Source organism: Anomaloglossus baeobatrachus, chromosome 11 (assembly GCF_048569485.1).
Source record: "Anomaloglossus baeobatrachus isolate aAnoBae1 chromosome 11, aAnoBae1.hap1, whole genome shotgun sequence".
NCBI classification, from domain to species: Eukaryota; Metazoa; Chordata; class Amphibia; order Anura; family Aromobatidae; genus Anomaloglossus; species Anomaloglossus baeobatrachus.
Genome location: NC_134363.1, coordinates 82,315,487 through 82,342,647, shown reverse-complemented (window position 1 = coordinate 82,342,647; position 27,161 = coordinate 82,315,487). Strand labels below are relative to the sequence as shown.

The 27,161-nt window shown below is 50.7% G+C and overlaps 1 protein-coding gene across 4 annotated transcripts in view; it reads right to left on the bottom strand.

Annotated features, from left to right (window-relative positions):
* Positions 1 to 24,575, bottom strand: part of LOC142256719 (uncharacterized) — a 55,630-nt gene extending 31,055 nt beyond the window's left edge. For 3 of the 4 annotated variants that reach the window (XM_075328571.1, XM_075328572.1, XM_075328569.1), the window contains exon 1: positions 24,435 to 24,575. The gene's annotated coding sequence lies outside the window, so the exon portion shown is untranslated. The remainder of the gene's footprint in view (positions 1 to 24,434) is intronic. The other variant, XM_075328570.1, reaches the window with a different exon arrangement.
* Between the last annotated feature and the right edge of the window lie 2,586 nt (positions 24,576 to 27,161).

The following is a 27,161-nucleotide window of genomic DNA, read 5'->3' as shown; positions in this document are numbered from 1 at the left end:
GCTGATTAAATTATATAATTAATCTTGGGCTGTTCTGTTATCTCGCTCTTGAATCCCACGTCTGTGTGTTCGGCTAATAGTTACCGTGAAGCGGTTGGTGGCAGCGAGTTGTGCCAAGGATTATTGTGGGGAGGCCAGTGAGATTCGGGGAGGTTTTATATATTCCGCCCGCGGAGGTCGGGGGAATATATACCCTACTCTCACCGGGGACCCTTCAATAATCGGCATAAGTAGTATAGCGGCCTCCTTGCTTATTGTCGGGCAATTCCATAATTGGCCTGACTATAAGAGGGGCGCTAGAGAGCGCGTCACGTGCTCTGTCTGTCGGTCGGGAGGTATAAAGGAGGGGCGACCCCCCACTTGTTACCCCCCGATTGTGACGTACTGGTAGCCAGCGCGGGGGATTTCTGAGTGACCCCCCCGGTGGTTCGTGACATATTGGTGGCAGCGGTGGGATCGAGATAATAGTGTGTGTGAGTGTGAGACCCATACTCCCAGACACTAAAGACTGCCTGCAGCAGCTGTGGCTGCTGGGGTCTTCAGACCAGACCAACACTAGAGTGTCAGAGTGCAGGTACTGTAAGGTGTGTGGAGGCATCAGGTGGCAGTTCTGTGTCAGTGACCAAAGTCTGCAACAATGGCTGAGAGCACCAGGAGCAAAGCCAAAGGAATGGCCGATGCTCAGGCCAGAGACGATGAGGAGGTTGTCCACGAGCCCTCCAAGAGCCCGACGCCAGAGAACAGCTCTGCAGAGGACATTGCACAACCTGGCAATGCTGGACAAGATGAGGAGGAGCTCGCCCAAGGGTCCTCAACGAGCCAGATGCCAGTCCTCCGCTCTGAAATGGACAGTGAATCACCTGGCTCTGCAGCGTGCCGCAGATCACCACTTGCCAATCCCTCCGGCCTGAGAGGTGCAGAGGCCCTCCTTCAAGCTGCCTTGGCCAGGCTTATGGCTGGAGACCGGGATACCTACGAGATACTCATGGCCGAGCGTGAGCGACAGGCAGCGCGTGACGCTGAGGCTGCGGAGCGGCAAGCAGTGCGTGAGGCTGCGGAGCGGCAAGCAGCACGTGAAGAGCGACAGCAACAGGCAGAGCGTGACCACCAGCTGCAGCTAGCTCAGCTCCGGCCCTCATCAGCCACACGTGACCTTCAAGACACCAAACTTCCAAAGGTCCGTGTTGAGGACTTCCCAGTGCTGGAGAAGGATGGAGACTTGGACTCGTTCCTGACTGCTTTTGAACGGACTTGCCTGCAGCACCATCTGGACAAGGATCAGTGGGCCAAATACCTGACCCCCCGTCTAAGGGGTAAGGCCCTGGATATCCTTGGGGACTTGCCTGCTGAGGCAGATCAGGGCTACGACACCATCAAGCGGGCCCTGATCCAACAGTACAACCTCACTCCGGAGTCCTACCGCAAGAAGTTCCGGACCCTGCAAAAGGGACCAAAGGACTCCTGGGCTGACCACCGGCGGGCACTTGCCCGAGCTGCCGACCACTGGACCCAAGGCCTGCAGCTTTCCACCGGACCGGAGATCCTGGACTTGTTCATCACGGAGCAACTCTTGTGGAACTGCCCTGAGGATCTCCGCCAGTTCATCCGAGACCAGAAGCCAAAGGGGTCCACGGCTACAGCTGCCCTGGCCGATGACTACACCAACAATCGGGCTCCTGAGGCCAGGAGAGCAGCCACCAGCAGCACCTGGAGAGGGGGTAAGATGAATTCTACGACTGCCCCACCTGCCCCTAGACTGCAGGGGGTGTCCCCCTCAACTCCCCTCTCCAGGCCCGTGGCAGAGCCAAGACGGTGCCACCAGTGCAACCTACCTGGACACTTCAAGGCCATGTGCCCTCAGCGTCCCAAGGCCCCGGCTCCGTCCCCGTCCCAAGGGCCGCCCAAGGTGTATTGTGTGGGTGGGGGTGGTGGTAGGTCCCTGGACAGCTTCCAACCTGTCACCGTCGGCCGGTCTGTGACCATAGGACTGCGAGACAGCGCCTCGGAGGTGACTCTGGTGCGGCCTGAGATGGTGTCCCCCCAAGACTTGATACCTGGAAAAACCCTCGCTGTCTCCGGGATTGGAGGCATTGACCCGGCGCTGCCTGTTGCTGGCATTTATGTGGACTGGGGCGCAGGGCGAGGGGTGAGGGAGGTGGGGGTAACTGATCGGATCCCCGCAAATGTGCTACTTGGGACAGATTTGGGGCAGATAACCTCCCAGTTTGGGCCCCCCCCAAGGGCTGAACCTTCAGCCAGTACTGACGTGCCTCCGGACAATGTTAATGTGTTATCTATGAATGATGTGAGAGAGGAGGGAGTGAACTCTGATTTTTCTGCTTGCATAGACACCATAGACACACACTCAGCTGCAGCTGTGACAGGGGAGGGGGTCAGAGAAAGGTGTGACAATGCCTCTACAAGTAATCAGCCTGTGAGCTGGGATCTGTTGCCCTCTGCAGGGATAAGCAGAGAGGAGGGTGCTGCAGGGGGAGGACCAGTGTGTGGGGTGGGGGCTACCACAGCAAATGTGGGGTCCCCAGAGATTTCACAGCGGGGTTCTGTTGCTGCAGGAGGGGAACAGGCAGGTGAGATTGGGGCCGGTCCCGGAGCGGAAGTGCTCCCAGGTAAGATCTCGGTACATGGTTCCCCCACAACCGGGGTGTCAGGAAGCCAGGTAGGTCTGCCTGAACCGGCGACTTGGTCAGGAACGGAGGAGGAGCAGGCACGACCCACGGTCGCAGCGGCTGTGGCCGCTGTCACCCGCAGTGGGAGTGCTGGAAGCCAAGGGGCCTCCCGGAGGTCCGATAGCTCTTCCCCTTCTGACCAAGTGGCAGCCGAGTCAGGTGGAGGCCAGGACACAGGTCCCGGGGTACTGACCGAAGATGTGACAGTCTCGTCGATTCTGGCCACATCTAGTCAGGGGTTTCAGGCAGCGTTAGAAGCTGACGACAGCCTGAAAGCTCTAAAAGGTGCAGGCGGCACAGCCTCCCTCGGACTCGGACCCGGAGCGAGTGGTCTGGGACCAAGGACGGCTGTACCGGGTCACGGTCCAGCAGGGTTCACCGGAGGCGTGGCCCAGGGACCGACAGTTGGTGGTACCCTATCCGTTCCGGACGGAGTTGTTGCGGATCGCACATGAGATTCCGATGGCCGGACACCTAGGGATCGCTAAGACCAAGGCCAGGTTAAACCAGCATTTCTACTGGCCAAAAATGGGGGCCGATGTGGTTGCCTACTGCCGTTCGTGTGAAACCTGTCAGAGAGTGGGGAAGGCGGGGCCACACCCCAAAGCCCCACTGGTATCTCTGCCAATCATCGATGAGCCTTTCAGGAGGGTGGCTGTGGATCTGGTCGGCCCGCTGGCCATCCCCAGCAGCTCCGGGAAACGCTTCATACTAACGGTAGTGGACTATGCCACCCGGTACCCAGAAGCAGTGGCCTTGTCGTCCATTCGGGCTGACAAGGTGGCCACCGCATTGCTGGAGATTTTCTCCCGAGTGGGTTTTCCCCAGGAAATGCTCACTGACCGGGGGACCCAATTCATGTCCCAGCTGATGGAGGCCCTCTGTAAGCAAGTCCAGGTGCGACATCTGGTGGCCAGCCCGTACCATCCACAGACTAATGGCCTGTGCGAGCGGTTTAATGGCACCTTAAAGCAGATGCTTAAGATGTTGGTCGACTCCCATGGGCGTGACTGGGAGCGGTATCTCCCACACCTGTTATTTGCTTACCGGGAGGTTCCACAGGCCTCAACAGGATTCTCACCGTTTGAGCTCCTGTACGGGCGACGTGTGCGGGGCCCCCTGGCTCTGGTGAAAGAGGCTTGGGAAGGGGATTTGGCCACCCCTGGAGTGTCGGTTATCGAGTATGTCATGCGCTTCCGGGACAAAATGCAGGCCTTGACGCAACTGGTACACGACAATATGGCTCAAGCCCAGGCCGATCAGAAGCGTTGGTACGACCAGAACGCTTGTGAGAGGACCTACCAAGTGGGTCAAAAGGTGTGGGTACTGGTCCCCGTACCACAGGACAAGCTTCAGGCAGCCTGGGAAGGCCCATACCTCGTGTACCAGCAGCTCAACCCTGTGACGTACCTGGTCACCCTGGACCCTGCCCGTGGAAGGCGGAAGCCCTTCCATGTGAACATGATGAAGGCACATCATGAGCGGGAGGCATGTGCGCTCCCCGTGTGCAACCTGCCCGAGGAGGGAGAAGCGGAAACCCTCTTGGATATGCTAGCCCAGGTTAGGGCAGGCGGATCCATTGAGGATGTGGAGGTTGGCCACCAGCTCTTGGAGGACCAACGGTCCCAGCTGTGGGCCACCCTACACCCCTTCCGGGGGTTGTTTACCAACCAGCCCGGAAGGACTAACTTGGCTGTCCATCACGTGGACACTGGGGATCATCCCCCGATCAGGCGTTCAGCATATCGGGTCTCCCTGGAGGTGCAGCAACACATGCGCCAGGAGATTGACGAGATGCTGAAGCTGGGGGTGATCCAGGCATCCAACAGCGCTTGGGCCTCGCCTGTAGTCCTCGTCCCTAAGAAGGACCGAACCACTCGGTTCTGCGTGGACTACAGGGGGCTCAATGCTGTCACAGTCGCCGATGCGTACCCAATGCCACGCATCGATGACCTGCTCGATCAGTTGGCCGGGGCTCAGTACCTGACCATCATGGATCTGAGCCGGGGATATTGGCAGATCCCCCTGACTCGCAAGGCCAGGGAACGCTCTGCCTTTATTACCCCATTTGGACTGTACGAGTCCACGGTGATGCCATTCGGGATGAGGAATGCCCCTGCCACTTTCCAGCGGATGGTCAACACCCTGCTCAAGGGACTTGAAGGGTACGCGGCCGCGTACCTGGATGACATTGCCGTCTTCAGTCCCACCTGGGAAGATCACCTAGAGCATCTAGCACAGGTGCTCAGGCGGATCCACCAGGCAGGTTTGACCATCAAGCCGGGAAAGTGTCAGCTGGCCATGAGCGAGGTCCAGTACCTCGGTCACCGGGTAGGCGGGAGAACACTGAAGCCCGAGGCTGAGAAAGTGGAAGCCATCGCATCCTGGCCCACCCCCAGGACCAAGAAGCAGGTGATGTCCTTCTTGGGGACCGCTGGGTACTATAGGAGGTTTGTTCCATGCTATAGTAGCCTGGCAAAGCCCTTGACGGACCTCACCAAGAAGAAGCTGCCCTCTGCAGTCGATTGGACAGTGGACTGCGAGACAGCCTTCCGGGCCCTAAAGGACGCCCTGTCCAGCCCGCCCGTGCTACAGGCAGCCGACTTCACGCGGCCGTTTGTAGTACAGACCGACGCCAGTGACTTCGGCCTCGGTGCGGTGCTCAGCCAGGTGGACTCTGCGAGCCAAGAGCACCCAGTCTTGTACCTGAGCAGGAAGCTGTTACCAAGGGAAGTGGCCTATTCCACGATGGAAAAGGAGTGCCTGGCCATAGTGTGGGCCCTGCAGCGTCTGCAACCCTATCTATACGGGCGCCACTTCATCGTGGAGACGGACCACAATCCCCTCAGCTGGTTGCACACCGTCTCTGGGACGAATGGGCGATTGTTGCGATGGAGCCTTGCGCTCCAGCAATACAACTTCACCATTCGCCACAAAAGGGGCCGGGACCACGGTAACGCAGACGGGCTGTCCCGACAAGGAGAGGTCGCGGACGGGCGCACGGGGGAACACCGGAGTGTGCTGCCCCCTAGCGCCCTCAAAAGGGGGGAGGTGTGAGGTAAATCCGGAGATATGACGATAAATCATGATATTCAAGTTATGTCAGGAAGCCCTCTCCTGGTGTCACCCCCCCTTTCCTTCACACAACTCCTTCAATCAGAAAATTTACCACAGGGATAAACGGTTTGTTTAGCAGATAGGTGTCAAAGGAACTGGTCTGTGTTCCACTTACACCTCCATGGCCATCTCCTGTGATATGGAGATTAGATGATGTGGGAACAATGGACACAGGATGACTCCCTGCCGTGACCCTGTGGTAGGGGCTGCTATCTAATTAGCAAGCTTGGAAGTATCCAGACAGAACGACTCCAGGAAAATATGGTTCATATCTCGCAAGCCATATTTCCGATAAATATGGCAACCATAAAAATGGTGTCTCTGCATGCGGACGATGCTGGCACACCTTTTTTATGGGAGTAGGACATTGGGAAGTACCCCAGGCGTGATATCCGCCAATGGGGAACTAGTAGACAAGTCATGAGTCCTCTCGTTCTGTAGCTAAATTCATAACTGTCACAATGAGAGCGTTGGCGTCCGCCTACGACGCTCCCAGGCAAAGTTATGGCCCATATTCCATGTTGTGGATATTGTCCATAACTCCAGCCAGGGGTGGAGCAGTGCTCCCTCTGAGGTCACTAAGGTAGGAGGGGACCTGGATTTGCCCAGGTTGATAACCCTACTTCGGCCATTTTCCAGTGTTCTTTCGCTGGGGGTCACGTGTAGGAAACATCTGTGGGAAGGATCCTAGAAACCTGGTCTACAGCGCCCCCCTGTGGCCAGACGCACAAGGTAACTGCTGGAACTGTGTATGCCTGTTTGTAAACCATGCTTTGTCTGTAACTGTACTCTGACATATGTATATTCTGTAGATTCCCTATTGTATATATTGTAGTTCTAGTGTGCTTTAGGCTGATTAAATTATATAATTAATCTTGGGCTGTTCTGTTATCTCGATCTTGAATCCCACGTCTGTGTGTTCGGCTAATAGTTACCGTGAAGCGGTTGGTGGCAGCGAGTTGTGCCAAGGATTATTGTGGGGAGGCCAGTGAGATTCGGGGAGGTTTTATATATTCCGCCCGCGGAGGTCGGGGGAATATATACCCTACTCTCACCGGGGACCCTTCAATAATCGGCATAAGTAGTATAGCGGCCTCCTTGCTTATTGTCGGGCAATTCCATAATTGGCCTGACTATAAGAGGGGCGCTAGAGAGCGCGTCACGTGCTCTGTCTGTCGGTCGGGAGGTATAAAGGAGGGGCGACCCCCCACTTGTTACCCCCCGATTGTGACGTACTGGTAGCCAGCGCGGGGGATTTCTGAGTGACCCCCCCGGTGGTTCGTGACAGTTTTGTACCCCTTGCCAGCCTTGTGACCCTCCACGATCTTGTCTCTGATGGCCTTGGAATGCTCCTTTGTCTTTCCCATGTTGACCAAGTATGAGTGCTGTTCACAAGTTTGGGGAGGGTCTTAATTAGTCAAAAAAGGATGGAAAAAGAGATAATTAATCCAAACATGTGAAGCTCATTGTTCTTTGTGCCTGAAATACTTCTTAATACTTTAGGGGAACCAAACAGAATTCTTGTGGTTTGAGGGGTTGAATAATAAATGACCCTCTGAATAAATTTTTCACAATTTAAAAAAAAAAAAAAAAGAAATAACATTCTTTTTTGCTGCAGTTCATTTCACACTTCCAGGCTGATCTACAGTCCAAATGTCACAATGCCAAGTTAATTCCGAATGTGTAAACCTGCTAAATCTGCAGGGGGTTGAATACTACTTGTAGGCACTGTAATACTGACACACAACGAGAAGTAGCCGTGGGGCGAACCAACGATGACCTGGTCAAAGCCAGAGAACTATATATTCTTACAGAAATATTAGAAAAGCTAATCTGCCTCGGAGCAGTCCCCAAAGATATAGATAACCCCTCACATGTAAAGACTATAGTGATATAAGAAAACACAATACATAGCTAGAGAACAGATTCAGCAAAGATTAGGTCCAAACTATCTGCATAGGAAAGAGCACTGACTGCGGCCGTAAAAACCCTAGTAAATACAGGCACAACTGATATGGAAAAATACTGAGCCTATACAAGCTCTCCCCCACTATATTAGTACTCTGGTGTTACTGGGATCCAAGAAAAACACGGATAAAGAGGAGGAACTGAATTTTGTACCAAGCATGACAAAACACAATACATAGCAGAACATGGAGCAAGGTACACAGATACTCCCATCAGGGAATGATCCAACTCCACTAAGAACTCCACACATGCAAAATAACAAAAAAGTGGAAACCATAAGCAGAAGTACAAAGACCAACTTATCTGAGAGGAGTTCTGGTAGACACAGAGAAAAGGGCTGGTTTCAGAATGTCCTTAGCACACAGGAGATACATTGAGCACTGGCAAGGAACAGGTGGAACTACACAGTTATATAGGCCCAATCCGAATTGCCTGATTTGGCAATCCTCAGTTGGCTGGTTCCCATTCAGCAAGTCAACTGCACTACCAGCACTGACCACAAGAGGGAGCCCCAAACTGGAATTTAATTCAAATGTATTCACAACAGCGGCCTATGCCATAAACAAAAGCAAATCTTTTATCAAATGTTAAGTTGAGCTATATACACCTGGTGTGATTTCTGTATGGGCTGTATACACCTGGTGTGATTTCTGTATGGGCTGTATACACCTGGTATGATTTCTGTATGGGCTGTATACACCTGGTATGATTTCTGTATGGGCTGTATACACCTGGTATGATTTCTGTATGGGCTGTATACACCTGGTATGATTTCTGTATGGGCTGTATACACCTGGTATGATTTCTGTATGAGCTGTATACACCTGGTATGATTTCTGTATGGGCTGTATATACCTGGTGTGATATCTGTATGGGCTGTGTACACCTGGTATGATTTTTGAATGGGCTGTATACACCTGGTGTGATTTCTGTATGGGCTGTATACACCTGGTATGATTTTTCTATGGGCGACGTTGCCTATTATGAATGTTTGTGCATTTTGGGGGTGATAGATTTCCTTTTAATCGTAAAAATGTCACTATACGAACAAAGATTTTACTCCTGCATCAGGTGATTGACAGCTTGTTGAGGTAGACCGATAATCTGCAGCAGTGTAAACGCACCTTAAAGAGAGACTTAATGTTACAGAAATTATTTTACAGTTAGGTCCAGAAATATTTGGACAGTGACACAAGTTTTGTTATTTTAGCTGTTTACAAAAACATGTTCAGAAATACAATTATATATATAATATGGGCTGAAAGTGCACACTCCCAGCTGCAATATGAGAGTTTTCGCATCCAAATCGGAGAAAGGGTTTAGGAATCATAGCTCTGTAATGCATAGCCTCCTCTTTTTCAAGGGACCAAAAGTAATTGGACAAGGGACTCTAAGGGCTGCAATTAACTCTGAAGGCGTCTCCCTCATTAACCTGTAATCAATGAAGTAGTTAAAAGGTCTGGGGTTGATTACAGGTGTGTGGTTTTGCATTTGGAAGCTGTTGCTGTGACCAGACAACATGTGCTCTAAGGAACTCTCAATTGAGGTGAAGCAGAACATCCTGAGGCTGAAAAAAAAGAAAAAATCCACCAGAGAGATAGCAGACATGCTTGGAGTAGCAAAATCAACAGTCGGTTACATTCTGAGAAAAAAGGAATTGACTGGTGAGCTTGGGAACTCAAAAAGGCCTGGGCGTCCACGGATGACAACAGTGGTGGATGATCGCCGCATACTTTCTTTGGTGAAGAAGAACCCGTTCACAACATCAACTGAAGTCCAGAACACTCTCAGTGAAGTAGGTGTATCTGTCTCTAAGTCAACAGTAAAGAGAAGACTCCATTAAAGTAAATACAAAGGGTTCACATCTAGATGCAAACCATTCATCAATTCCAAAAATAGACAGGCCAGAGTTAAATTTGCTGAAAAACACCTCATGAAGCCAGCTCAGTTCTGGAAAAGTATTCTATGGACAGATGAGACCAAGATCAACCTGTACCAGAATGATGGGAAGAAAAAAGTTTGGAGAAGAAAGGGAACGGCACATGATCCAAGGCACACCACATCCTCTGTAAAACATGGTGGAGGCAATGTGATGGCATGGGCATGCATGGCTTTCAATGGCACTGGGTCACTTGTGTTTATTGATGACATAACAGCAGACAAGAGTAGCCGGATGAATTCTGAAGTGTACCGGGATATACTTTCAGCCCAGATTCAGCCAAATGCCGCAAAGTTGATCGGACGGCGCTTCATAGTACAGATGGACAATGACCCCAAGCATACAGCCAAAGCTACCCAGGAGTTCATGAGTGCAAAAAAGTGGAACATTCTGCAATGGCCAAGTCAATCACCAGATCTTAACCCAATTGAGCATGCATTTCACTTGCTCAAATCCAGACTTAAGACGGAAAGACCCACAAACAAGCAAGACCTGAAGGCTGCGGCTGTAAAGGCCTGGCAAAGCATTAAGAAGGAGGAAACCCAGCGTTTGGTGATGTCCATGGGTTCCAGACTTAAGGCAGTGATTGCCTCCAAAGGATTCGCAACAAAATATTGAAAATAAAAATATTTTGTTTGGGTTTGGTTTATTTGTCCAATTACTTTTGACCTCCTAAAATGTGGAGTGTTTGTAAAGAAATATGTACAATTCCTACAATTTCTATCAGATATTTTTGTTCAAACCTTCAAATTAAACGTTACAATCTGCACTTGAATTCTGTTGTAGAGGTTTCATTTCAAATCCAATGTGGTGGCATGCAGAGCCCAACTCGCGAAAATTGTGTCACTGTCCAAATATTTCTGGACCTAACTGTATATATTTTAGGGTAATTAATTGTGAGCAGATCTAAGGGGAACCCAGTCCCCAGTCCTCCACCAATTGCTCCAAAGACCTATTAGAGAAGTGCAGTAGAGCAGACAGAGCAGCGCGGATTCAGTAGAAAGTCAGAGTCCTGTCTCCTGAGCGATGCACATCACCTATGAGGGTCTCAGGACACATTACTGCACCAGTCTGCTAAAAATTATTGGACCTTTTCGATGGCACTTCTCTTGAAAATCCTAGACCATGGTGCATGCTGGGATACTCGAATGAAGCATTATCATGGAGCAGAGGCTGCAGTCACTGCCGCAACCTCTGCCCCTCCTTGAAATGAAGCGTCATCGGTGACACTTGTTTCTGGGGCTGGGCTAGTCTCCATGCACTGTGCTATGTGCGTAATGACACCACACGCTTTATTGCTGGCTCATATCAGCCATAACAAGCTGGCACCAATGTCACAATACCTGGCACGCGAAGAGCAGTGACACTGCTCTGGACAGAGCACATCATGCAGGCACTAGCCCAGCCTCTGAAATGAGCATCACTGATGGTGCTTCATTTCAGGGAGGGGTCAGAAGCTGTGGCAGTGACTGCAGCCTCAGCCCCATGATGACATCTTGTTTGAGTCTCCCAGCATGCACCAAGCACTGGGATTCTCAAACAAAACGTCATCAAAAAGGAAGTAGAGGGGAAAAAAAGATAGAATAACAGTTAGATGGTGTAGCTAGGGAAGGATAGGAAATTATTAATGCAAGTACATTAAAAAAAAAAATTACATTTTGGCACTAAATAGGGATTAAGAATGAAAATTACTTTGCCTTCAGACCAAACCTTTAACTAAATGTTTACTAGTGCTGCTACCAGCAACTAATCAGTACTGTGGTACCTGTATGGTCCATAGTTTGAGGATAGCTGGTAACAACAATTTCAATCATCTCCTTACCATTGTTAAGGTATACAAGTTTATATGATAGGGGCTAACCTGACATTGAAAGTGATCGCTGTATAACGTTGGTGATGTGTCATGTATTGACGGTTGTTCTCAGGCTGTATTTCTGTACTGACAATTGTTCTGGTGATGGTCATGTACTGACAGGGATTCTGGGTCGGTATTTCTGTACTGATTGTTCTGGTGATGTAGGCATGTACTGATGGTTGTTCTTGTGATGTAGTTATGTACTGATGATGGACTTGGTACTGTACTTGCGTACTGATGGTGGTTGTGTTGAATTATCAATGTAGATGTTATAATCAAGTATCATGTCTAATAAATTAAAGATTACATGTTCATTGTGCCAGTCTGAGAATACAGCCATTTGAATTAGGCCACATTTCTCAGCTTTACAAGTGTTTAACTAATACCTCCATACATATAGACAGCTGTCTGATCATTCGGCCAGCAGCTATCTTGCAAGACTCTCCATTACACTGGGGTCACATCAGCATATGGCATCCTATACGAGAGTATCGGATGCGATCTGCTAACGTCCTTCGGCTCATGCTCTGCTGCAATTTTGCGATCGGATCACAGCTTCGGAGGAGAGGGAGAGAATGAGCTTTGCATCTCCTACATTGTTCGCTGATGCGTATATCGCACTGCACTCGGATATTTCACTTGCACTCATAGACTTGTATGGATGCGAGTGATCCCAGACTCGCAGACAATCACAGCATGCTGTTTTTTTCTCTCAGTCCGAATACGGCTGAGGAAAATCTCGCAGATCTGAGCTGCAGCATTGTCTTACATGGGGCCGAGTGCAATGCAAGATTTTCTCTCATTGCACCAGTGTGAACGTACTCTTTTAAAGGATTGCTCTTTTTGTCGAGCACTCCTGTGTTCTCTATAAGAAAGCCGCTGCCAGACATCTCTGGAGGTTTATCATTTAGAGAATAGCAGGATCTTTAGTCCTAAATCTGACATGTTGGATCCTTATCTCCGTAGACATCAGTCAGAGGCAGCCATACACATTAGACTATGGACCGAATCTGTTGATATTGGCAGATTCTGACAACTTTAGGGTGCGTGCCCACGATCAGTATTTTCAGCGTTTTGAACGCAGCATGCTTTAGCTGTGTCCAAAACGCTGCGGTGTACAGTACAAACATAGTGGATGGGATTTCTAGAAATCCCGTGCGCACTATGCTTCTTTTTTTCCAAGGCAAACACTGACCCGCGGAGCGTCTTTCCAGACCGCAGCATGTTACTTGTTTGCTGCCGAATCGCATGTGTCCAACGTAGGGAGAACACAAGCAGGAGACTGAAGCGCACTGAACCCGGACCGTGGCCACAGTCAGCTGCAGTTTCCTGTGTTCTCCTGCAGAGGAGACATGTGGCCCCGTTCTGAATGCGAGTCCTGATCGTGGGCACATACCCTAAAGGCCACTTTACACACAGAGATAATTCTGCGGCAGATCTGTGGTTGCAGTGAAATTGTGGACAATCAGTGCCAGGTTTGTGGCTGTGTACAAATGGAACAATATGTTCATGCTTTCACTGCAACCACAGATCTGCCAAAGATTTATCTCTGTGTGTAAAGTGGACTTTAGTCTGTGTATGGGAGGACTTACCTACTATTTAAAGGGTAAGGGCACACGATGTCTTCTAGACATCTGCGAATGCCATGGGTTTTTCAGGCAGAAGACGCTTCAGGACACACCGGTGTCTTTTGTGCTAAAGCAACCTTTTTTGCTTCTTTTCTGACATCTTTTGGGGACCGTTTTGTAATTAAATTCTATTATATAAACCAGTGAGCGCCTTAGGCTATGTGTCCACGCTGCGGAAAATGCGCGGATTTTGCCGCGGATTTCTCGCGGAAAAGCCGCGGATTTCCCGAAAATCTGCAGCACCGGCACTTCCCAGCCATTTCTATGGCATTTTGGAAATGCTGTGCCCATGCTGCGGATTTTTCCGCAGCGGATTTCGTGCGGATTTTGGTCCGGAAAAATCTGCAACATGTCAATTATTGTTGCGGATTTTCATCCGGATTTTGGCTTTAAAATTGGGAGAAAAAAAAAAAAATCCGCACCAAATCCGCACCTTTGAAAAGGTGCGGATTTTGTGGTAAAGCTGCGGATTTTGATAAACTTAAACAATGAAAGGGCACCACCCGTTGGGATCTCCTGATATATAAAAGTAACATGCACAAGAAAGGAGAAGATATATAAAAAAATTGGGATCACCAACACAATGTTAGTATTATAGAAAAATATTTTTATTTATTTAGTGCTGAAAAAATTCTGTGTGGACAGATCATGGCCCCAGGGAACAAGGGCACATGGACAGACAATTTAAAAACATTTAAAAAGCCAATGATGGCATGATTCCCCAGCACGCCAACCTCCTATATACAGATATAGTATTTATACAAATGTATAGACATATGAGGTACCTCAGATGATGAATAATTAACCCTCTATGCAATAGAGTTCGTACATATGGACCCACTGGTGTGTAGGTAAAGTGCTTCACAGGGTCATGGAAAGGAAGGGGGGTTGATGCGGCAATTATAGAGCACACATAACACCATATATGTCATATAGTCATTAATGAAAAGATGTATACACAATCTGCCCAGAAGACAATGAACAGTGAGCCCCACACTGGGTACCCGCAATGCCAGGTCAGGATAGAGATGTACAAATCCACACATGTGATTTGCTGTATATCATGAAGCAGCAGATACCGTACTTTATGTATCATGCCCGGGGTAACTTAGATGTGAATACAAATATCTAAGTCATCTAGCAAAGAAAAAGTCAATAGTTATGCCAAAGTGAATAAGAGCAATGACCCCAGATGCCAGTGCACAGTCAGCAATATAAGCCAAGAAGATACAGACCCTGGTAGTAACAAGGCAACCTGTCATTAAACATACTCACACCTGGTATAGCGCAATAATACCCAGGGGAGGGAGGGAAGAGAGGTACAATGAGAGGAGGCAAGGGGCGTGCGACCCCACGCGTATCGCCACAGGCGTCTGGCTTCCTCAGGGGAGAGAGAGTGTGCAGTGAATGTCAACAAAGTGCCCTATATAAATATAAAAATAATTGGAAAGTGATTACTCACCAGCCCATGTATCATAGAACGCTATAAGAATCTTAAACGCAGACACAAAGAAAAGGGGGGGGGGGGTAAAAAAAAAGCTTAACAAGAATAAAAAGAATAAGAAGATATGGGTTTTATTCTTGTTAAGCTTTTTTTGACCTTGCTTACAACCCTTGTTCTACGAATGTATGGATTAACTCTCCATACATTACAGATATATGGACCAACATTATGTATCTTGAGACCCAGATATAAATCCTGTACAATATGATTCAATTGTTTGTGATGAGGTGCCTTAAGGGGTTAAATTCATTTTTTTACCCCCCCTTTTTCTTTGTGTCTGCGCTTAAGATTCTTATAAACTGGCTATACTTGGTATTATATATACATTTAAGTGTTCGCCTGATTGTAAGTCTATGATTAAAAGTTGCTGAAACTGCCTTCAATACTGCAGCGTTCAGCAAACAGACTGTGGCTTGCACTTACATTACTTTTACTCAGGTGTAATTCACAAAAGCAGCTACTCTATTTGAGTAGCGCTGGGTATACCCGCGCATGCGCAGTAAGATGTTAAGGCAGGTCTCTGGTGATCATGTGACTGATCCAAGATGGCGGCCGCCATCGCTAGCGTTCTATGATACATGGGCTGGTGAGTAATCACTTTCCAATTATTTTTATATTTATATAGGGCACTTTGTTGACATTCACTGCACACTCTCTCTCCCCTGAGGAAGCCAGACGCCTGTGGCGATACGCGTGGGGTCGCACGCCCCTTGCCTCCTCTCATTGTACCTCTCTTCCCTCCCTCCCCTGGGTATTATTGCGCTATACCAGGTGTGAGTATGTTTAATGACAGGTTGCCTTGTTACTACCAGGGTCTATATCTTCTTGGCTTATATTGCTGACTGTGCACTGGCATCTGGGGTCATTGCTCTTATTCACTTTGGCATAACTATTGACTTTTTCTTTGCTAGATGACTTAGATATTTGTATTCACATCTAAGTTACCCCGGGCATGATACATAAAGTACGGTATCTGCTGCTTCATGATATACAGCAAATCACGTGTGGATTTGTACATCTCTATCCTGACCTGGCATTGCGGGTACCCAGTGTGGGGCTCACTGTTCATTGTCTTCTGGGCAGATTGTGTATACATCTTTTCATTAATGACTATATGACGTATATGGTGTTATGTGTGCTCTATAATTGCCGCATCAACCCCCCTTCCTTTCCATGACCCTGTGAAGCACTTTACCTACACACCAGTGGGTCCATATGTACGAACTCTATTGCATAGAGGGTTAATTATTCATCATCTGAGGTACCTCATATGTCTATACATTTGTATAAATACTATATCTGTATATAGGAGGTTGGCGTGCTGGGGAATCATGCCATCATTGGCTTTTTAAATGTTTTTAAATTGTTTGTCCATGTGCCCTTGTTCCCTGGGGCCATGATCTGTCCACACAGAATTTTTTCAGCACTAAATAAATAAAAATATTTTTCTATAATACTAACATTGTGTTGGTGATCCCAATTTTTTGATATATCTTCTCCTTTCTTGTGAAAGCTGCGGATTTTGATGCAGAAAAATCCGCAGCTACATTCTCTCGTGGACACATAGCATTACAAGCAGAAGTCGCCTGAGGAATGATCGGGTCACTTCATTCAACCGCTTCACATTTTTGGAAACCTGAAGCGGTTAATAGAAGCTCAAAAGACTGAACACAGCACATCATCATCATCACATCATGTCTACACTGCAGGGTATATAGCCAGGCTTTTTAGAGTTTATTTAGCACAGTTTCAGGCGCATAACATAGCAGATCTACCTGAAATAGATGTCGTGTCCACGTACCCTTAGTCTGACCAGTAGGGGGCGTTACAACTTAAAGTACCTAGGGCAGCATGAATGCCAAATACGGACCTATGGCTAGATGCCTGTCCCCATATAAAGTCTATGAGGACCAGAATCCAGCACAAAGGGGTAGGAGCAAGCACTTCATACTTACCGAATCACCGGGGTGGATGTCACACTGATCCCGCTACCACTCATTACCTCAATTTAATATGCTTTGCTTCCCCAGCCCACCGGCGTCTGTGATTGGTTGAAGTCAGATGAGGCCCCGCCCTGAGTGACAGCATGTCTGACTACAACCAATCACAGACGCCGATGGGCAGGTCTATAGCATACAGTAAAATAAATAAAATTGGTGCAGGATGCCCCTATATTATGATACCCAGCACAAATAAAGACTGACAGCTGGGCGCTGGTATTCTCAGGCTGGGGATACCCATGGTAATTGCGCGCCCTTCCAACCTTAAAATATCAGCCTGCAGCCACCCGGAATTGCCGTATCCATTAGATGTGACAGTCCCGGCACTTTACAAGGCTCTTCTCGATTGCCCTGGTGCGGAGGCAATCTGGGTACCGTATTTTTCGCTTTATAAGACGCACCTGATTATAAGATGCACCCCCAAATTTGGTAAAGGAATAGAGAATTTTTTAATAAATGGGGTCCATCTTATAATGCCAGTGTCCGTCTAACAAATCATATAGGGTATAAGTCCCTCATAGCCCCCATCATAAAATTAGCCCCCTTAGGCCCCTTTCACATGTCAGTGATTCTGGGATGTTTGTGCTTTTTTTTAAACGTACCAGAATCACTGACATACGCAGACCCATTATAATGAATGGGTCTGCTCACACGTCAGTGATTTTTCACTGCAGTGTCTCCGTGCGGCGTACCCGCGTGTGCGTGATTGCCGCACGGAGACATGTCCATTTTTTTCTGGCATCACTGATGTTCCACGGACCACGCAGTGGTGTGGTCCGTGAAACACATGCCAGAAAAAAACGTGCTTTTAAAATAAAAAACATTTTAACTCACCCGGCGTCCAGCGATGTCCTCTGCAGCCCGTGCAGCTTGCTGCTTCTGAGCCGGCTCATTATTGTCGCGCATATTCATTATGCGCGACACAGCCGACCCGGAAGCAGCTGCTGCGGGGGTCACCGCCGGCCGGATGCTGCACCGTGGGAGCGATCAGCACCATGGACAGCGGGAGCGCGCACAGGTGAGTTGTTTTCTAAGTGCAATCACGGGCCACGGAGAACGGAGCCCGGATTGCACTTAGACAACCCACGTGTGCCGTGAATCACGGCAAACGCAGGGACATGTGCGTGTTTTACACGCCAGTGAAAAACGTCACTGTTTTTCACTGACGTGTGAAACGGGCCTTAATCTGCATATGGCCACCTTATATTGAATATAGCCCCCTTGTGCTGCCACATGTCCCCAATGACTGGCACACGGCCCCCTGTGGCTGGCACACAGCCCACTGTGTTAAATGTGGCCCCCATGCTGCTGCTTTTAGTAAAATAAACTCTTTCCTTACCTTCTGCAGCGCTGTCCTTCCTTGTGTCTCCCTCCGTGCGGTTGAGCTCCGGCCTCCTGCACTTCCTGGTTCTCGGTGCCGGTCATGTGATCAGCACAGCAGAGTGATATCATCTCTGCGTGCCTGATCACAGCAGCAGGAGACCGGTAGATCAGCGCTGGAGGAGGTGAGTAAAGAGTGTTTTATTTTACTATGTGCAGCAGCATGGGGGCCATATCTAACACAGGGGGGCATGTGCCATCAAAGGGGGGGCGCAGGCACATGTAATATGTACCGCTGCCCCAGCCCGTCACTGCGGTGCGGCTTCAGCACCACGGTGATGGACAGCGGCAGTGCATATTATATGAGCGGGAGCAGGAGATCTAACACTGCCACCCGCAGCTTTCACCTGCCCCCAGCAGCGCTCCAGAGCTGCCCCCACCTCCCCTGGACCCTGCACTGTAGTAATAATAATTATATATATAGATATATATATATATATATACACACACACACACACATCCCCCCCCCGTATATTTGGATTATAAGACGCACCCCCTACTTTACCCCAAAATTTTGGGGAACAAAAGTGTGTCTTATAAAGCGAAAAATACGGTAATTAGGAGCTAATGGCAGCCCACATCTGCCAGTAAGCCCTAGATTAGTTATGGGAGGCATCTATGATACCCCCATCACTAATCTGCAAGTGAAAAGGAATAAACACAAACACCGAAACATTCCTTTATTTGGAACCCTCTTTCACCGCTTTATTAACCCCAGAAACACCCCTGCAGGTCCGATGTAAACCCACAACGCTTCCAGTCCTGCTACATCTGAAGGTCACAGTGAGCATCAAAGAACATGACTGCCGTTGTGAGGTTCAAGGAGAGACTGAGTGAGACACGTGATCAGCGGTGACGTCACTTATTTTAGCTGCGGTCACAGCTGGAGTCCTCCACCTGTGACTGCAAATCACCTGAGTGATGTCACTGCTGATCGTGCTACTCACTTCAGTTGCTGCCTGGAGCTGACAGTGGGCAGTCATGTTCTACGGCACTTGCTGTGAGCTTCAGATGTTGCAGTGCTGGAAGCGTCATGGGACCTAGTGTGGATTACATCTGACTTGCGGGAGTGTTTTTGGGGTTAAAAAAGTGGGGAATGAGGATGCTTTTTTGTCTGTTATTTAAAATAAAGGATTTTTTAGATGTTTGCTTTTTATTTCACTTACAGATTAGTGATGTGTGTGATGTGATGTCTCAGACACCTGCATTACTAATCTAGGACTTGGTGGCTACTAATCAGCTGCCATTAACTCCCTCATTACCCCAATTGCCACTGTAGCTGTGGGCTGCCACTAACTTCTTATTACCCCGATTGCCACTGCACCAAGAGAACAGGAAGAACCAGGTCCAGCTCCTGAAACAGCATATCTAATGTGTTTTTTTGGGCCATAAGCTGCACTTTCTGTGACAACAGGAAAAAGATGCACTCAAGATGCACTCTTAGTTGGCTGTTTGCTGTTATCCTGCAGAAATGTCACTTCCAAAAAACCACTTGTTCCAGTGTCGATCTCACCCTACCTCGATTCTCCTGTCTGCGTTGATTCTGCCCTCCGGCCCGCACTGCTCCTCCTACTGCCCTCCAGCCCGCACTCCTCCTTCTCCTGTTGCCCTCCGGCCCGCACTCCTCCTTCTCCTTTTGCCCTCCGGCCCGCACTCCTCCTTCTCCTTTTGCCCTCCGGCCCGCACTCCTCCTTCTCCTTTTGCCCTCCGGCCCGCACTCCTCCTTCTCCTTTTGCCCTCCGGCCCGCACTCCTCCTTCTCCTTTTGCCCTCCGGCCCGCACTCCTCCTTCTCCTATTGCCCTCCGGCCCGCACTCCTCCTTCTCCTTTTGCCCTCCGGCCCGCACTCCTCCTTCTCCTTTTGCCCTCCGGCCCGCACTCCTCCTTCTCCTTTTGCCCTCCGGCCCGCACTCCTCCTTCTCCTTTTGCCCTCCGGCCCGCACTCCTCCTTCTCCTTTTGCCCTCCGGCCCGCACTCCTCCTTCTCCTTTTGCCCTCCGGCCCGCACTCCTCCTTCTCCTTTTGCCCTCCGGCCCGCACTCCTCCTTCTCCTTTTGCCCTCCGGCCCGCACTCCTCCTTCTCCTTTTGCCCTCCGGCCCGCACTCCTCCTTCTCCTTTTGCCCTCCGGCCCGCACTCCTCCTTCTCCTTTTGCCCTCCGGCCCGCACTCCTCCTCCTTCTTCTATCCTCCTGCCCGCACTCCTCTTCCTTCTTCTATCCTCCTGCCCGCACTCCTCCTCCTTCTTCTAGCCTCCTGCCCGCACTCCTCCTCCTTCTTCTAGCCTCCTGCCCGCACTCCTCCTTCTTCTATCCTCCTGCCCGCACTCCTCCTCCTTCTTCTATCCTCCTGCCCGCACTTCTCCTCCTTCTTCTATCCTCCTGCCCGCACTCCTCCTCCTTCTTCTATCCTCCTGCCCGCACTCCTCCTCCTTCTTCTATCCTCCTGCCCGCACTCCTCCTCCTTCTTCTATCCCCCTGCCCGCACTCCTCCTCCTTCTTCTATCCTCCTGCCCGCACTCCTCCTCCTATCCTCCTGCCCGCACTCCTTCTTCTATCCTCCTGCCCGCACTCCTCCTCCTTCTATCCTCCTGCCCGCACTCCTCCTCCTTCTTCTATCCTCCTGCCCGCACTCCTCCTCCTTCTTCTAGCCTCCTGCCCGCACTCCTCCTCCTTCTTCTAGCCTCCTGCCCGCACTCCTCCTTCTTCTATCCTCCTGCCCGCACTCCTCCTCCTTCTTCTATCCTCCTGCCCGCACTTCTCCTCCTTCTTCTATCCTCCTGCCCGCACTCCTCCTCCTTCTTCTATCCTCCTGCCCGCACTCCTCCTCCTTCTTCTATCCTCCTGCCCGCACTCCTCCTCCTTCTTCTATCCTCCTGCCCGCACTCCTCCTCCTTCTTCTATCCTCCTGCCCGCACTCCTCCTCCTTCTTCTATCCTCCTGCCCGCACTCCTCCTCCTATCCTCCTGCCCGCACTCCTCCTCCTTCTTCTATCCTCCTGCCCGCACTCCTCCTCCTATCCTCCTGCCCGCACTCCTTCTTCTATCCTCCTGCCCACACTCCTCCTCCTTCTTCTATCCTCCTGCCCGCACTCCTCCTCCTTCTTCTATCCTCCTGCCCGCACTCCTCCTCCTTCTTCTATCCTCCTGCCCGCACTCCTCCTCCTTCTTCTATCCTCCTGCCCGCACTCCTCCTCCTTCTTCTATCCTCCTGCCCGCACTCCTCCTCCTTCTTCTATCCTCCTGCCCGCACTCCTCCTCCTTCTTCTATCCTCCTGCCCGCACTCCTCCTCCTTCTTCTATCCTCCTGCCCGCACTCCTCCTCCTTCTTCTATCCTCCTGCCCGCACTCCTCCTCCTTCTTCTATCCTCCTGCCCGCACTCCTCCTCCTTCTTCTATCCTCCTGCCCGCACTCCTCCTCCTTCTTCTATCCTCCAGCCCGCACTCCTCCTCCTTCTTCTATCCTCCAGCCCGCACTCCTCCTCCTTCTTCTATCCTCCTGCCCGCACTCCTCCTCCTTCTTCTATCCTCCTGCCCGCACTCCTCCTCCTTCTTCTATCCTCCTGCCCGCACTCCTCCTCCTTCTTCTATCCTCCTGCCCGCACTCCTCTTCCTTCTTCTATCCTCCTGCCCGCACTCCTCCTCCTTCTTCTATCCTCCTGCCCGCACTCCTCCTCTTTCTTCTATCCTCCTGCCCGCACTCCTCCTCCTTCTTCTATCCTCCTGCCCGCACTCCTCCTCCTTCTTCTATCCTCCAGCCCGCACTCCTCCTCCTTCTTCTATCCTCCTGCCCGCACTCCTCCTCCTTCTTCTATCCTCCTGCCCGCACTCCTCCTCCTTCTTCTATCCTCCTGCCCGCACTCCTCCTCCTTCTTCTATCCTCCTGCCCGCACTCCTCCTCCTTCTTCTATCCTCCTGCCCGCACTCCTCCTCCTTCTTCTATCCTCCTGCCCGCACTCCTCCTCCTTCTTCTATCCTCCTGCCCGCACTCCTCCTCCTTCTTCTATCCTCCTGCCCGCACTCCTCCTCCTTCTTCTATCCTCCTGCCCGCACTCCTCCTCCTATCCTCCTGCCCGCACTCCTTCTATCCTCCTGCCCGCACTCCTCCTCCTTCTTCTATCCTCCTGCCCGCACTCCTCCTCCTTCTTCTATCCTCCTGCCCGCACTCCTCCTCCTCCTTCTATCCTCCTGCCCGCACTCCTCCTCCTTCTTCTATCCTCCTGCCCGCACTCCTCCTCCTTCTTCTATCCTCCTGCCCGCACTCCTCCTCCTTCTTCTATCCTCCTGCCCGCACTCCTCCTCCTTCTTCTATCCTCCTGCCCGCACTCCTCCTCCTTCTTCTATCCTCCTGCCCGCACTCCTCCTCCTTCTTCTATCCTCCTGCCCGCACTCCTCCTCCTTCTTCTATCCTCCTGCCCGCACTCCTCCTCCTTCTTCTATCCTCCTGCCCGCACTCCTCCTCCATCTTCTATCCTCCAGCCCGCACTCCTCCTCCTTCTTCTATCCTCCTGCCCGCACTCCTCCTCCTTCTTCTATCCTCCTGCCCGCACTCCTCCTCCTTCTTCTATCCTCCTGCCCGCACTCCTCCTCCTTCTTCTATCCTCCTGCCCGCACTCCTCCTTCTTCTATCCTCCTGCTCGCACTCCTCCTCCTTCTTCTATCCTCCTGCCCGCACTCCTCCTCCTTCTATCCTCCTGCCCGCACTCCTCCTCCTTCTTCTATCCTCCTGCCCGCACTCCTCCTCCTACTTCTATCCTCCTGCCCGCACTCCTCCTCCTTCTTCTATCCTCCTGCCCGCACTCCTCCTCCTTCTTCTATCCTCCTGCCCGCACTCCTCCTCCTTCTTCTATCCTCCTGCCCGCACTCCTCCTCCTTCTTCTATCCTCCTGCCCGCACTCCTCCTCCTTCTTCTATCCTCCTGCCCGCACTCCTCCTCCTTCTTCTATCCTCCTGCCCGCACTCCTCCTCCTTCTTCTATCCTCCTGCCCGCACTCCTCCTCCTTCTTCTATCCTCCTGCCCGCACTCCTCCTCCTTCTTCTATCCTCCTGCCCGCACTCCTCCTCCTTCTTCTATCCTCCTGCCCGCACTCCTCCTCCTTCTTCTATCCTCCTGCCCGCACTCCTCCTCCTTCTTCTATCCTCCTGCCCGCACTCCTCCTCCTTCTTCTATCCTCCTGCCCGCACTCCTCCTCCTTCTTCTATCCTCCTGCCCGCACTCCTCCTCCTTCTTCTATCCTCCTGCCCGCACTCCTCCTCCTTCTTCTATCCTCCTGCCCGCACTCCTCCTCCTTCTTCTATCCTCCTGCCCGCACTCCTCCTCCTTCTTCTATCCTCCTGCCCGCACTCCTCCTCCTTCTTCTATCCTCCTGCTCGCACTCCTCCTCCTTCTTCTATCCTCCTGCCCGCACTCCTCCTCCTTCTTCTATCCTCCTGCCCGCACTCCTCCTCCTTCTTCTATCCTCCTGCCCGCACTCCTCCTCCTTCTTCTATCCTCCTGCCCGCACTCCTCCTCCTTCTTCTATCCTCCTGCCCGCACTCCTCCTCCTTCTTCTATCCTCCTGCCCGCACTCCTCCTCCTTCTTCTATCCTCCTGCCCGCACTCCTCCTCCTTCTTCTATCCTCCTGCCCGCACTCCTCCTCCTTCTATCCTCCTGCCCGCACTCCTCCTCCTTCTTCTATCCTCCTGCCCGCACTCCTCCTCCTTCTTCTATCCTCCTGCCCGCACTCCTCCTCTTTCTTCTATCCTCCTGCCCGCACTCCTCCTCTTTCTTCTATCCTCCTGCCCGCACTCCTCCTCCTTCTTCTATCCTCCTGCCCGCACTCCTCCTCCTTCTTCTATCCTCCTGCTCGCACTCCTCCTCCTTCTTCTATCCTCCTGCCCGCACTCCTCCTTCTTCTTCTATCCTCCTGCCCGCACTCCTCCTCCTTTTTCTATCCTCCTGCCCGCACTTCTTCTATCCTCCTGCCCGCACTCCTGCTCCTTTTTCTATCCTCCTGCCCGCACTCCTCCTCCTTTTTCTATCCTCCTGGCCGCACTTCTTCTATCCTCCTGCCCGCACTCCTCCTCCTTTTTCTATCCTCCTGCCCGCACTCCTCCCCCTTTTTCTATCCTCCTGGCCGCACTTCTTCTATCCTCCTGCCCGCACTTCTATCCCCCACCCACCCCCCTCGGACACACACACACACACACACACACACTTTTCTGCTTTACCGCATTTCTGTATTCTGTACACTTCTGCATACACCGCCCAGATTTAGTAGAGGCCAACGCGCCATAATCACAGCAGCTTATGGTCGTCCGGGGTCTTTGTCCTATGCACAGCACATACCGCCTGCACTGGGATCACAAACAGACACTTTACCTGCCTGCAGGTCGCAGAATATGCAGCCAGCTCCGTTTCGCTAATGCCTGAAAACTTTCAGCCGACCGAGGTATATCTTGCGAGGAGACGCTCGGCCATCTTTAGCCTCCTTTCCATCCCCCATTGAATCTCTTTCCAGCAGCGTTATCATTCCTTTAAGTCCACTGCCTTAAAGGGAATGTCATATCCTTTGTTATATTCAGCCAGCAACTCCTCCTCTGGTAGTTCATTAACCACTTCATGACCAGAAGCATTTTAGACACAGGTGAACTGAGAACATTATCTGTAATCCCACAGAATACAAATGGAGATATGTTTAGTGAAAAAGAGGAAAACAAATACTAGTTTTCTGGTCAATGTGGCACAATTAGCCTGAACTTTTGTGATGCTTTAAATAAATAGGCTTTAGGCTGGTTTCACACACATCTGGTTTTTGCCATCCGGCACAATCCAGCGAAATGCGGATAAAACAGATCCGGCACCGGATCCGTTTTATTCCTAATTGACTTGTATCAGCGCCGGATGGCATTGCGTTGCATCCAGTGTGAGCCGGATCCATTGAAAAAATGTCTGGCGGCCGTAAAAGACGCAGCATGCAGCGTTTTTTGGCTGTGGCGAAAAAACAGACCACGCCAAATCCGACGCCATATGGCATGTTGTAGATTGGAAGCCTATGGGTGCCGAATTCGGCGTCATCTGGTATATGCCGGAAACCAATGATGGATCCGTTTTTTATTTCTGAGCATGCCCAGTGCAGACGTTGTGTAAATAGTCTCTCTCTCTCTCTCTGTCGATGAGTTGGTCGGTCCGTCAGTCTCTCTCTCTGTCGGTTGGTCTCTCCCTCCCTCCTTTATACTCACCGATCACGGGCGCAGCTCTGCACAGCTGTCACACTACTCTGGCGGCTTCTCCTGCTTTTGAAAATGCCGGTCACTCATTATTCCATCTAGTATTCACTGCTTCCCCCGCCCACCGACGCCTATGATTGGTTGCAGTTAGACAAGCCCCCACGCTGAGTGACAGCTGTCTCACTGCAACCAATCACAGCCGCGGGTGGGCGGGTCTATATCTTGCAGTATAATAAATAATTTTTACAAAATGGCGTGCGGTCCCCCCCCAATTTTGATACCAGCCAAGATAAAGCCACACAGCTGGGGGCTGTTATTCTCAGGATGGGGAGCCCCACATTATGGGGAGCCCCCTAGCCTAAAAATAGCCAGCAACCGCCCGGAATTGCCGCATCCATTAGATGCGACAGTCCCGGGGCTTTATCCGGCTCTTCCCAAATTGCCCTGGTGTGGTGGCAATCGGGGTAATAAGGAGTTAATGGCAGCCTTTAGCTAGTCCTAGTTTTAGTGATGGCAGGCGTCTGAGACACCCCCATCACTAAACTGTAGTGAAAGTAAATAAACAGAAGCACCGAATAATCCTTTATTTGAAATAAAAGACAAAAAAAACCACCCTCTTTAACCACTTTATTAATCCCCAAATACCACTCCAGGTCCGACGTAATCCACACGAGGTCCCACGATGCTTTCAGCTTTGCTACATCGGAAGCTGACAGGAGCGGCCGTAGAACAGCGCAGCTCGCTGTGAGCTCCATGCAGCAACTGAAGTGAGTCGCGCTGTCAGCGGAGACGTCACTCAGGTAGTGCCTGCGTGTGTGCGGTGATGATGGGGGCGGTAGTGCCTGCGTGTCTGTGCGGTGATGATGGGTGCGGTAGTGCCTGGGTGTTTGTGGTGATGATGGGGGCTCTCTCTCTCTGGCATGCAAACGGAAAAAAAAAAAGGATCCGTTTTTTTGCTGGATTCGTCACATCAGTCTTTAGACTATCTGCGACGGATCTGTTGCATTAGTCAAAAACTGGATTGTGCCTGATGGCAAAAAACGGATGTGTGAAACCAGCCTTAAAATAATGGTGAACCAAAAAAAAAAAAACATACTTCTCTCTTTGTAACTGCAATCTTTTGTGATTAATAGTAAGTGACTATTGGAGTAGTGATAGGCTATTCTGAAATGATCCATGATCCAGCCTAAAAAGCCGCCTCCGTGATGTGAACGCTGGGAGCCATTACCGTTGGGAGAGCCCCTTACAAATTGTGAATGGTTGTCACTGAGGGTGACATGACTGTGTTCAGCTTGTTAATGCAACTAAATTCAGTTTTGATTCTATAGTAATTTCACCTATGGTGAACACATACCTAAAAAAAATAATAATTTTGTGAGATCCAGATCACCAAAAAGGGCCAGACAGCCATAACTGCACTCACCAAACAGGGCCAGGCAGCCATCCCTGCACTCACCAAATAAGGGCCAGACAGCCATACCTGCACTCACAAAATAGGGCCAGACAGCCATCCCTGCACTCACAAAAAAGAGCCAGACAGCCATCCCTGCACTCACAAAAAAGAGCCAGACAGCCATCACTGCACTCACCAAAGAGGACCAGACAGCCATGATTGCACTCACCAAAAAGGCCTGACAGCCATCACTGCACTCACTAAAAAGGGCCAGACAGCCACTACTCCACTCACCAAAAAGGCCCAGGCAGCCATCACTGCACTCACCAAACAGAGCCACACAGCCTTCACTGCCCTCACCAAAAATTGCCAGGAAGCCATGACTACACTCACCTAAAAGGTCAAGACAGCCATCACTGCAGTCACCAAAAGGGGCCATGCAGTCATAACTGCATTCCCCAAACAGGGCCAGACAGCCTTCACTGC